This window comes from Peromyscus maniculatus, chromosome X (assembly GCF_049852395.1).
Source record: "Peromyscus maniculatus bairdii isolate BWxNUB_F1_BW_parent chromosome X, HU_Pman_BW_mat_3.1, whole genome shotgun sequence".
NCBI lineage: Eukaryota > Metazoa > Chordata > Mammalia > Rodentia > Cricetidae > Peromyscus > Peromyscus maniculatus.
Window position 1 is genome coordinate 139,897,228 of NC_134875.1, and position 12,110 is coordinate 139,909,337.

The 12,110-nt window shown below is 41.2% G+C and overlaps 1 protein-coding gene and 1 long non-coding RNA gene across 3 annotated transcripts in view; both read right to left on the reverse strand.

Moving 5' to 3' along the window:
* LOC143266776 (protein VCF1-like) overlaps positions 1 to 12,110 on the reverse strand; it is a 463,727-nt gene that overhangs the window by 282,150 nt on the left and 169,467 nt on the right. The gene's annotated exons all lie outside the window — the stretch shown is intronic.
* LOC143270804 (uncharacterized) overlaps positions 8,239 to 12,110 on the reverse strand; it is a 79,797-nt gene continuing 75,925 nt past the window's right edge. For both annotated transcript variants that reach the window (XR_013048033.1, XR_013048034.1), the window contains exon 3: positions 8,239 to 9,032. This is a non-coding gene — a long non-coding RNA (uncharacterized LOC143270804). The remainder of the gene's footprint in view (positions 9,033 to 12,110) is intronic.

Below are 12,110 nucleotides of genomic sequence, written 5' to 3' on the forward strand. Positions count from 1 at the left end.
AGCCTGCAGGGTCCCTTCCTGCACCAAAGACACCAGAACTTTGTGGTGAAGGTTCTATGTAGGCACCAACTTGACCTTTCCATGTTCAATGAGTTGTGTGAGTGTTGTCTTCAGCAATGGGGCCTTGCTGCAAGTTCCTGGAGAGCAACCCATTGTCTTGGCAGCAGCCTGGGTTCTTTGGCAATTCTCATGGAACCCCTTTGGCCAACTACAGTCCTGGTACTTGAAGTTTCGTTTGGTGACAAGTCATAGCCCCCTGGGACACTGTCTCCCTCATTATTTGGAGTCTTCATTAGGATCACCTTCATATATTTTAGGAAGTTTCCACTGGACTAGGTTTCCATACCACCCCTCAAATGTCCCTCAATTCTAGCTAACTGCAAACTTGTACAGCCATTGTGCAAATCAGTGTGGTGGTCCCTCAGGAAGATGGGAATAGATCAATCTCAAAATCCAGCTATACTACTCTTGGGCGTATATCCAAAGGATGTTTCATTCTACCACAGAAACACTTGCTCAACATATTCACTGCTTGCTCTATTCATAATAGCCAGCAATGGGAAACAACCTAGATGTTCCTCAACAGAGGAATGGATAAAGAAAATATGGTTCTATTGTACAATGGAACATTTATCTGCCATAAAAATGACGTCATGAAATCTGTAGGCAAAGGATGGAACTATGAATGAATCATCCTAAGGGAGGTAGACTCAGAAAGACAAATATGGTATGTATTTGCTTATATGTAGATACTTCCCTTTAAATAAATGATAACCAAGTTACAATCCATAGAACCACAGGGGTTAGGTATAGATTAAGGGACTGGGGATACAGATATATTTCATTAGAAAAGGGAAATGGAATAGATATTTATGAATGGATGGTGGGGGACTGGATCAGGAGGATCAAATGAGGAGGAAGAGAAGGAAATCGAGATGAGGGAGGAATAAAGTGAGAGACAGCTAAATTAAGGGCCAGTTGAGGGGAAGTATGGAAACCTAATACAGTAGAAGTTTCCTAAAATATGTACATGTATGAAGGAAATCTAAATAAAATCTCAAAATAATGGGGGAAACAGAGTCTCTACTGGCCATCTCTTGTCACCAAATGAAGCTCCCACTACTGGGATTTGGTTACATCTACTTGAGTTGTTTGCCAAAAGAGTCCCAGGGGGGTCTGCAAACAATCTGGGCTGTTGCTAAGGCTATAGTTTGCTCTCCATATACTGACAGCAAGGCCCCTGAAGCACAATCCTAATTAGTATTAATAATAAAAACCTGGAGTCAGATATCAGAGTAAAAGCTGAAAGATCAGAGAAGCAAAGGAGTAGCCATAGTCACCACTTACCTCTCCAACTCCTCAGAACAAAAAGGTCTGAATTCCTGTCTCTTTATTACTTCCTCTCTCTGCCCAGCCATATCACTTCCTGTTTCCTGTCTATACAGACGTCCAGACTATTGTTGGAAGTATTAAGGCAACTCCACATAGTTAGAAGGGAGGTTTATTTTGTGGGGTAACTTACAAGTAAAGGTATAGGTTACAGGGTCTGGGAAAGGTATAGCGCAGTCTGGCAGTGTTCTCTGGAGAACTTCAGCTTCCAAGATCCAGGAACCAAGAGAGCCAGCACATCTGGATCTTGGGTCTTAAGGGCTACTTTCTCTGCCCTGACTCATAGGCATGACAGTTACCGGAAGCCTCAATGGGGGTAGAACATCCAGGTCAAAGCTGGAACGGCTACCCACTACACAAGACCTCTATGGTTAACTAGTGGCTAGCTCCACCCTCTGATCTTCAGGCAAGCTTTATTTGTCAGAACACAAACAAAATATCACAACATTTATTAGGGTGCACAATATTTTGGGGGACACAATATATCACCAAATTTCCCCTTTATTATATAAAATGAAAAAATTTTAAATTTATAATTAGTATAAGAAAAATTATATACAATAAGTACAATTACTATACAGAAATATACAAGAAATAAATATATCAACAATGTCTAGTCTATTTGCACTTGAGAAATTCAGAGAAAATATTCCATTATCTATCCTATTTTTGTGAATCCAAAGGATTGTATCTAATTTACCTTCTGTCCTAATTTGCATAACCAAAACTATCCTTTGATGTCTTTCAAACTTCTACACTTCATACCTCTTTAGTGAGATTCTTTTCTGAATTTCTTAAGAAAGGAAAATATAACTATCTAATCTTCAGCTCCCTCAGAAACCCAAGAAGGAAATTATATTAACTGAATAAGGAGGAAGTGCAAACAAATGACTTCCAAAAATTTTGAGAAATGACAGAAACAGCGGGCTGCCTGGACATTTATGTGATGTTTCTCTGAAACGCTGGGGCATCATCTTCAGCCTACAGGCTTAGCATAACTGACAGACTCATTTGTGAAGCAGTATTTTTAAAGAGCCTTCCTACAATATCCTGGCAGGAATCAGCAGTCCTTTGTTTTGTGACCTGCTTGTCCATTTTGGACAGCATACTGTCAACAGTCGATGCAAGGGCACTTTCTTGCCCAGTGGCTAAATTTGCCACATTGAAAGTAAACTCTATGTGGATTTTCTTCAATGCCCATTATTTTCTCTGAAGTAGATTGGTGCTGCAAGGAGCAGACATGTCTCATTGTCACAAAAAAAAAGAAAAAAATCTGTTATTAAAACATCTTAAATGCCATATTCTGCAGATTTCTGAAGTTTTTGAAGATGGCCTTTCTATCTAAAATATATCTCTGCTTTACTTTGAAAACATACCTAATATGATACAAGTTCAATTGTAATGATTAACTACTAACTTACATTTCTTATATTCTAAATAGTTGGTAATAATAACTTTCAAGGACTAGCAATTTGCATTACATTTTTAAATGAACTGTATAGGGAAAATATCTTGAACAAGATTAGAAATTTATGTACAATATATTCTAACAAAATTAATATCAAATTTGTATCAATGTACAAAATTTTTATACAATATAAAAAAATCCAATCCAATGTAAAATATTTAAAAGTAGTAGTTACCTTTTAAAATTAGATTCAATAATCTACCTCTTTATCTTTCATATCTATATAAATCAATCTCAAATCTGTAGCAATATACATAATTTCTGTACAATATACAAAAATCCAATCCAATGTAAAACATTTAAAATTAGTAGTTGTCTTCTGAAAGTAGATTCAATAGTCTTTTTTTTATCATATCCATAGCCTCTCTTTTTTCTTTTCAGAGTAGATTCAATAATCTTTATTCTATCCTTTAATCTTTAAACAATATCCTTTTTCTATCATTTCTATATCTTTTTTAAAGTAGATTCAATAATCTACCTAGTATATATAGCCTCTTTTTTTTTTTCAAAAAAGAACCATAAATCTAATCTCCTTTGTTTAGTCTTTTTCCTGACCATTAACAATAATAACTTGTAACCAACCATCCTAAACAATGACAATTATCCAAAACCCATAGAATGACCAAAAACCACCAACCCCAACTCTTGGGAATGTGGATGTCGTGCTTTGAAAATTACTTCTTGCTGTCTGGGGGTGAAGGCATCTTTAGGGGATCCTTAAAAGAAAAATTTTGAGTTAATTGTCAAGTTCTGGGAGAGATAGCTTTATCATTTGTTGTCCAGTCTCTGTATAATGCAAAAGTGCAAGGCTTATCTCAAGTATTTGTTCGAGTAGTTTGAGAGGCTGAATCATCTCAGCTAGCCATCTCAAAATTGTCCTGAGCAGTTTGTAGTACAAAGACGATCTCCGGGTGGTGTTAATCAGCTTAGTGGTATTATCATTGGCCCATGTGGAATTGTCATTGTGGGGCCCCATGATCTATTTGGAGACTTCAAATTTGCTATTAGGCATGGTCATAATTCCCTGCATAAAACTGATAGAGACTCAAACAAGAAAACATGTACATGCAGCTAGATGAAGCCTTTGTTTCTATAATTAGTTAGTACTCTCTATGACCATTAACATCCTAACAAAAGTTTTAATTGGATATTGGATATTGGCTTGGTGTATATTGCCTTTATTATGTTTAAATATGCCCTTGTATCCTGGATCTCTCCAAGCCTTTTTATCATGAAAGTGTGTTGGATTTTGTCAAAGGCTTTTTCAGCATCTAATGAGATGATCATGTGGGCTTTTTTCTTTTAGTTTGTTTATATGGTAGATTATATTGACAGATTTTTGTATGTTGAAACATCTCTGTTTCTATGGGATGAGGAAAGGTTAAAAGGGCTGACAGGAGATACTAGAGGGAACCTGAGTCCTGTTTTTATTTTTGGTTTTTGTTTGTTCTTTCTGGAGATTGAAATCAAAGCCATTGCTTAACAGATACGATCTCTGAAATTGAAATCGAACTGTACCCAACTAGAATATTCACCTCTACTGACCATACTCTTTCATGCTAGAAAGTACTTTAAAGCCTACCAAAGGAGAGAGGTAATTATCAACATCACCCAGCAGGCAAAATTGACTTACAACAGCAACCAGTCTGTAAGATATACTGGTATGATAGTGGCATAAATGTTATGAGTGATGAACCAATTTTGATTGATTTAAGACCTACTCCATGAAGTGGAACCCAAACCTGGCTCTGTTAAAGTGTCCAGGATTCTGAGACTACTTAGATCATGGGTCTACAGGAAAAGCTACTACTATTGATCTTGTAAAGGACCATAGCTATAGGTATAAACTGATTCCTAATGAGATACTGCTAACCCATAGATCAGTACCTACTCAACACACATTGGAGAAGCTTTTTGTTGCAGCATATGAGAATTAACATTAAGAACCATGAATGAACAATGTGCAGAGAGTGAGAGACTTTGGAGCACTTAGTGCAAAATGTGATGTCTTTATCAAAAGCTTCTTCTCAAGGCTCAGGGATGTATGGAGAAGAGGAGGAGAAAAGATTGTAAGGGCCAGGAGCAAAGGTGACTCAAAGGAAAAAGTGTCAGAACGGGACCAATACACATGTGAATTCACCGAGACTGTGGCAACAGGCACAGGACCTGTACAGGTTCAAGCCAGCCTGAGTCTCAGCACTGAGAAAGGGAAGTGGACACAGGGTCTCACCATAACCATGTGGCTATTTGCAATTGACATCTGCTGGCAAAGGGAAAACCAGTTTTCTACAATGAATTGTCACTGGGTGTATCAACCACACTCCAGGACAGACTCCATGCTATGGAACAGTTGGCCAGGACAAATGAATCTGGGAGGAGTTGGAGTAATGTAAAAACATGATAAAAATATATTGTAATGGAGAAGTTTTAAATCAGCACAAAGAGGAAAACAAGCTAACGAATCCTAAAACCTAATGCAGCAATACACAATGACAAACAAAACAAAACAAGTCATGACAAAAAACAAACAAACAAACAGAATACAGTGAGGTCCTGGGCACTAGAGGGAGCCCACTACTGCCACTTCCCAGAGCAGGACACTTTCCAGCTGCACTCTGAATACTTATCCTTATATGCACAGATGAGCTTGTTTTGCAGCCCAGGGAGACTAGTACTAATGCAGAACCGGGTAAAATTGTTGAGAATAACTGACTTGGGGGGCTCATCTCCAAGGAATATATCTACAGCACAACCCCAATACCAAGCGCTTAGGGAATATTTTGAAAGATGGGGCAGAAAGATTGTAAGAGCCAGAGGACCAGGACATCTGAGATGAAAAGGTGTCCTCTATATTGATGGGGAAGCTATGGTCACCTAAACAAGGCCTACACAGTGTCAGTATCAGTTTGCATACCAATGTGGATGGTGAAAATCTCACCAGTCCCTACACCTAAAAAAAAAAAAAAGAAATCACATGCACACCTACACATGCCAACACATGCATGTGTGTGTGTACCACAAATAAAAACAAATACAAAGAAATAGTGTATCAGTCAATAATGTTTCTTCCTTGTTAGGATGCATTTTACATTGTCTCCCTCTCTGTGATTTTCACTCAGCAGAGACCACTAAAAGGGGAGGTGCAATTTGCAATAGCAGTGTAAGTGTGTGGAACCAGATTAGGGGTGTGCATTACCCCAGTGAAATGTGTGTTTTCTAATGTATTAAATACATATATAACTTCTAATCATTTTACTTTTGATTGTATATTACTTCATGAAGTTTTAGGATTGTTTCATTTGTTTCTTTGTCTTGATAGAGACTGAACTCACGGTCCTCTGCATGCCAGGTAAATTCTCCAAAATTGATCTATATCTCTAGCTTGAACGTTTTTCTTTTTTTTGCACTCCTAATCTTCTGACTAAAATTCTAGTATACACCATATACTGCCCTTGTTTATCCTCCAACAGTTATTGAAGGGAAAGGGCCAGTGTTTTTAACTGGCCAGTAAAATATTTGCATATTGGATATATGTAGCAGGTGTTGTTGTTTCCACAGTCCATGTCCTATGTCCCAGAGTTAATATAGAAGCCAGGCCCCCGAATGTTTTTCTTCCCTGTGTTTCTCTTTTCTTTTTCTCTCTTTCTCTTTCTCTTTCTCTTTCTCTTTCTCTTTCTCTTCCTCTTCCTCTTTCTCTCTCTTTCTCTTTCTCTCTCTCTCTCTCTCTCTCTCTCTCTCTCCCTCCCTCCCTCCCTCCCTCCCTCCCTTCATTCCTTTCTTTCTTTCCTTCTTTCTTTTTCTTTTTCTGGAGAGAGGGTATCTCTTTTTAATAGCCCTAACTGTCTTGGAACTCACTCTGTAGACCAGGCTGGCCTCACACTCAGAGATCTAATGCGATAAATCCACGGGATTCTGGTTAAGGAGTGTGCAGTAATTTTATTGGGGTAAACTGAGGAAATACACTCATGAATAGAAATCAGAGTAGACAGCTGAAGTTGTCCTCTGATCTGACCAGAAGCTAATCCACCTGGCAGTTCGATCAGACTAGGCAGCAGGCAACAGGGACAAGGGGCTTGTGACCCTTCTCCCTTTCCTGTTAAAAGGTTACCTACAACAAGAAGCACCACCTCCTTTGGGCCCTATGGCCCAAGGTCATGGGCAGAGCAAATACCACCACAGAGATCCACCTGTCTCTGCCTCCCAAGTGGTAGGGTTAAAGGCATGTGCCACTACTGCCCGACTCAGGCCCCCTGAGGGTATTTTTTTAATTGAATTAATTTTTTAATTCATTTTGCATACCAAAGATCCCCCTCTTCCCTCTTCCCACCCTCCCAGCCTCCCCGTCCCAACCCATCCCCCATTCCCTCCTACAAGAAGGTAAGGCCTACCACTGTGAAGTACAGTTAGTAGAGGCAGGCCAAGCCCCTCCCCCAGCCCCAAGGCTGTGTGAAGTGTTCCATTATAGAAGTGGCCCCCTGAGTTATTTTACAAGTGGTTTTGATGGTAGTTTAAATCAAACAAAAGAAAATCTTGCCATGTCGCCCAGAGATTGTTCTTTTGGGTCTTCGTCCTATTGAAAACTTCTGTACACACACAACTTTTCATTGCATTGTTTATGGCAGCTTCCTTTGTAGCAGCTAGCCAAAATCTGGAAACCAAAGTGCCCAACAAATGAGTGAAAACAAGAACTGACAGCACACCCAGACCATGGTATGGCACATAGCAATGAAAAGGAGTAACAGGAGAGAGTCCATCTTTGTTTTTTCTTGTTGTTGTTGTTGTTGTGTGGAGCTGGGGATTCAAAGCTAGAGCCCCACATATGCTGGCCAAGCAGCTTGCCCAAAGCTACATTCCCAAAGAATAGAGTTTTGATATAAGCAATCAAGTGTGTAGAATGAAGGGCATGGCGGTGAGTGGAAAAGGCCAGCCCCAACATTTTTATATGATGTTCTTGAAGTGATTGTGGAAATAGTGAGCAATGCAGTGTCTGTCCTAGTTGAACCATGCTGCTGGGCATCAGCATAAGAACTAGCATGAGTAAGATGTTTCTGAAGGAGCAGAGAAGAAACTGGATTGCAGTGGTAATTGCATGAATTTTCACATGCGATACGGTGACAGAGAGGTCTGTATACCCAGTGCACCAGTGTGAATGCCCTGCTTTTGATATGTTATAGTTGTGTCATATATTAGGGGGGCCAATTAGATGAAGAATGCTCTATATGTTCTGATTCTTCTCTATCTATAATGGTTTTGAAACACAAATTTCACATAAACACAAACACACACACACACACACACACCACACCTAGTGCTCCTTCTTTGCTCCAGTCAATAAAATGGAATGGAAGCAGTTTTGAAAAGAGCAAGCCAGAAACTCTACATCGATGTTTTAACTTTATTGGCAACAAAGTAAAGGAGGAGAAGCCGAGACCCGGGGAAGGGAAAATGGTAGATCGCCCCCATGGGAACAACAGCATGGGGAGTACAGAACCATCGCTATCTGGTTGCCCTAGCCAAGGAGCATCTGTTCCCAGAATGCCCCAGAGGGGATGCCAAAACCACTAAGAAAACGACTGTTACATTTCTGGAGGAGGTTTGAAACTTGCCATCTGAAGGTATTATTGTCATCAGGCTGGATATTTTTACTCCTTTTGACCATGCTCCCAAAAAGATTTCACCCCAGGGTTTGGTGATGTTGACATTCATGATCCTGTGGCTTCTGATCTTCTTCACATGAGGATAACAATGCCAGAGTTATTCTGTCCATTCGTGGAGAAGCATTTGAAACATCTTTTTGCTTTTCTGCTGCCAATGCGTTTTGTTCTTTTCTCTCTTTTGTATTTCTTGTGCAAGAGGGGGCTGGGTGGCATCAGGGTTGAGTGACAAGTTACTGAGGTCTAGTATCAGGTTTTCACAGGAGGGTGAATGAGAGGCTGCTTCTGTCGTGGTCCCCATTCCCATGGAGACCCCAGACATGTTCCCCATATCCTTCTGACAGTAGCAGCATTCACATTTGAAGATCTCCTGATCTACCTCTTCAGGGGAGGAGGGTCTTCTTTTTCTCTCAGTTTGGTGAGGTAAGAGAAACCTAACACGTTTCTTTTTCTTGATTTCAGCTAGTTTTGTTTTCTTTTGGGGTGATTTTGAACTCTCCGAATGCTGATCTTCTTCCATCCTTTCCAAGAAAGAAAGCACATATTAGAAACACAAGGGTCTATAGAAAACAGCTCATGCTGTCCACATGCCTGGAGCACCTACCAACATGCGCAGATACACACACATCTCAGGAGGAGACCCTGATGGTTTCAGCAAAGGAAATCTTAGCTTCTACCTGGTTTGTGCAGCCCTTTTCGGTTTGTTTTGTTTATGGGTACCCACATGTCAACGAGCAAACGGTGTGTTCTTTACATTTGAAATACTGGTTTTAGGCCAGTTTTCCTTGTTCTTGATTATGTGTGCCACCAGGAACCCCAGGACAGAATTCCTTCAAGGGGAGCTCACAGATCACTACTTCTTAGTGGAAGATGCTGATGTCTTTAGAAGCGATGCTTCACAAATAGCCTCTTCTTTAACTTCTCCTTAAAGCTCTTATTCCCTCCACATAAATGTGATTTGAGGCAGTCCCCTCTCAGAGGACGTCTTTGAGGTTTGAGGCTCTACAAATACAGTAGGTCCTAACACTAGTACATAGGCCTTAAGAACAGTGATACAGTTGCAGTCCCATTTGTTTGGGCAGGAGAACAGGACCAATCAATGAGACCTCCCCTAATCCAACTTCAAAGGACCCTTCTGTCCATCAGCCACAGCCACATTAACCAGAGAGGGATAAATGTGCGGCGGGACTCCTGGGCACAGTATGTGCTCTATGTAACCTGCAGCTCAGGCCATACTTGGTTTATTCGCACCCCTTGCTGAGACAAATACAATACCAGAGAACAGCAAAAGGAACCCAAGGAGAAAGCCACTGGACACAGATTGAGGTTGGTCTGTGATAGGCCATGTCTTCCAATCTTTTAGTAGCACAGAATGCCGGGCTAACAGCAGCAACAAAGACACAGGCCACCTTTCACATGCCGCAACCCTGTCCTTGCAGCTAGTAGCTACAATGATTCTTGGGACAGAACCTGGGGCTGGAGGTCGGGTGTGGGGGTCTGAGTGTGGGCAGAGTGGGGTGATTTCAATGGATAAGACTTTAGATAATTGTAATTCCTAGCTATGGGTGCATTAGTGGGTGGCAGGTTTGGGATCCAGGCATGAAAGGGTTGATGCATGGGAGAAAAGCTGACTGTTTTAGCAGGGGAAAATTTGGTTCCTGGCAAGATCTTTACCTCTCTGAACTCATTTGCCTCCCGCATTAAAGGGTACGACAACCTAACGGGTATAGTTCCTAAGAGTGATAGCACAGAGATTATGCACTAAAGGAGTTTATTGGGAATGACAGCAGTTTCCCTTTGAAACCTAAGAAATAACTGGACTAGCCTATGAAGATTTGAGGTCAAACATGCTTATGCAACCTCCCCCCCCCCGACACACATATGCATAGAGGGAAAAAATGAAAGCACAGGCCACATGCAGGACTTGGTTGAATGAGTTAGGAAGGCTTTGAACCAGGATATGTAAATCAGTCTGACCATTTTGAGATAGTTATGGAGGTGTCTCAAAACATTTCAAGTAGAACATCCACATAGTCTACCCATCTCGCTCATGGCTATAATGCAAAGGTATCAACAGTGCCTTAAGACAGTGATAGCTGAGTATCCATACTACTAACGGAAGCCACATAATGGATTCATCCTAGGTGCCAGTCAGTGGATGAATTGATACGGGAAATGTGGTACCCGTACAAAGGCAGTTTCACTTGGCTGCAAAAAGGACGGAAATACAGTGTTTGAGGAAAGACAATGGATCTTGTGTGAAATAAACCAGATTTGGAAAGACAAATATTACGTTTCCTCTCATGTGAAAGCCATAAAAATCAAAAGTAAGCTAAAAGCCAATAAAAAGGAACATAAAATTAAATGAAGGAACACTGGGGCAGTAGGAGGGGATTGGGGAAAGGGGAGGAGAAGGGATAACAGAGTAGTGACAGGGGTGAAGACAGCCAGATTCTACTACGGCGTATACAGAACTATCATAACTAAAGCCTCCCTTTGTATGGTTAATATACACTAATATACACTGAAAAAGACAAAGCTGCTTTGGATGGGTGGCTGGGCACTGTGCCCTCCAAGTGTGCTTTCAAGTTACCAAATGTAGCAAGTGATGTTTGACTCCTGAAGAAAACAGATCAGAACAACAAGCTTTATCTCCTTTGAGTCCCAGTACCTAGCACATGCTGCTGTGTGGGTCCTTAGGAGACTTTTCCCACACATCCGGTGCCCCTGCCCCCGTCCAGCCAAGCATTAGGTGTCCACTCACAGAGTGACCAGCTTTCCAGAATCCACCCCAAGTCTTTCCCTACATCCAACAGTATTTACCATCTCTGCTTCTATAGGTAGCTGCCTTCCCAACAAGTTGATGTCTTCCCCTGCCTAGCACAGTGTTTGCGTGCCTTGCCACAGACTCTGAAACTCTCCTGGCTCTCCTGTACTCATTCCTCCTGTTCTTACTATTCCTCCAGACACCTTTACACCCCGATCCTTCCCTGTCTTGATCTATCTGCTCAGGTAGGACCTTGTCGGTAAGGCTGGCCCTGAACACTTCATTTAAAAGTGCAAGCTGGGCCAGAGCTGGGCGTGGTGGTGCACAACTTAAATCTCAGCACTCTGGAGGCTGAGAACCAGGACAGTCAGGGCAATGTAGACACCATACCCTATCTCAAAAACAAAAGAAAGCAAAACCACAGCTACAAAAGGATTTGCCCTGGCATGCTAACCCAAAGGGGGTAATACTGACACACGTACCTTGTCTGTAAGCAACAGCTTTCAAATTAGACTTAGGACTCACTCAAAAAAAGAGAAAGCTTGCCTGCTCCCAGAACGCCAGCCAAGTATCCCCAGTCTGGTGCGGTCATGAATCTTGAAGGAGATTCTACAACCGCCATTTTACTAAAGCAGCATAACCTCCAACTACATTCTAAGTATTTTCCCTCATACCCACAGACAAGTGTGGTCCTCAGCCCTCACTAAGGAAACCTCACTTTGGGAGAGACAGAAGTCAATACAGAAAACCACAACCAATAAAAATGCACAGTTGTGAAGCCAGGTCCCCACAGGTTCATCTACAACAAAACTCCTGCAGTTACGGCTCAGGG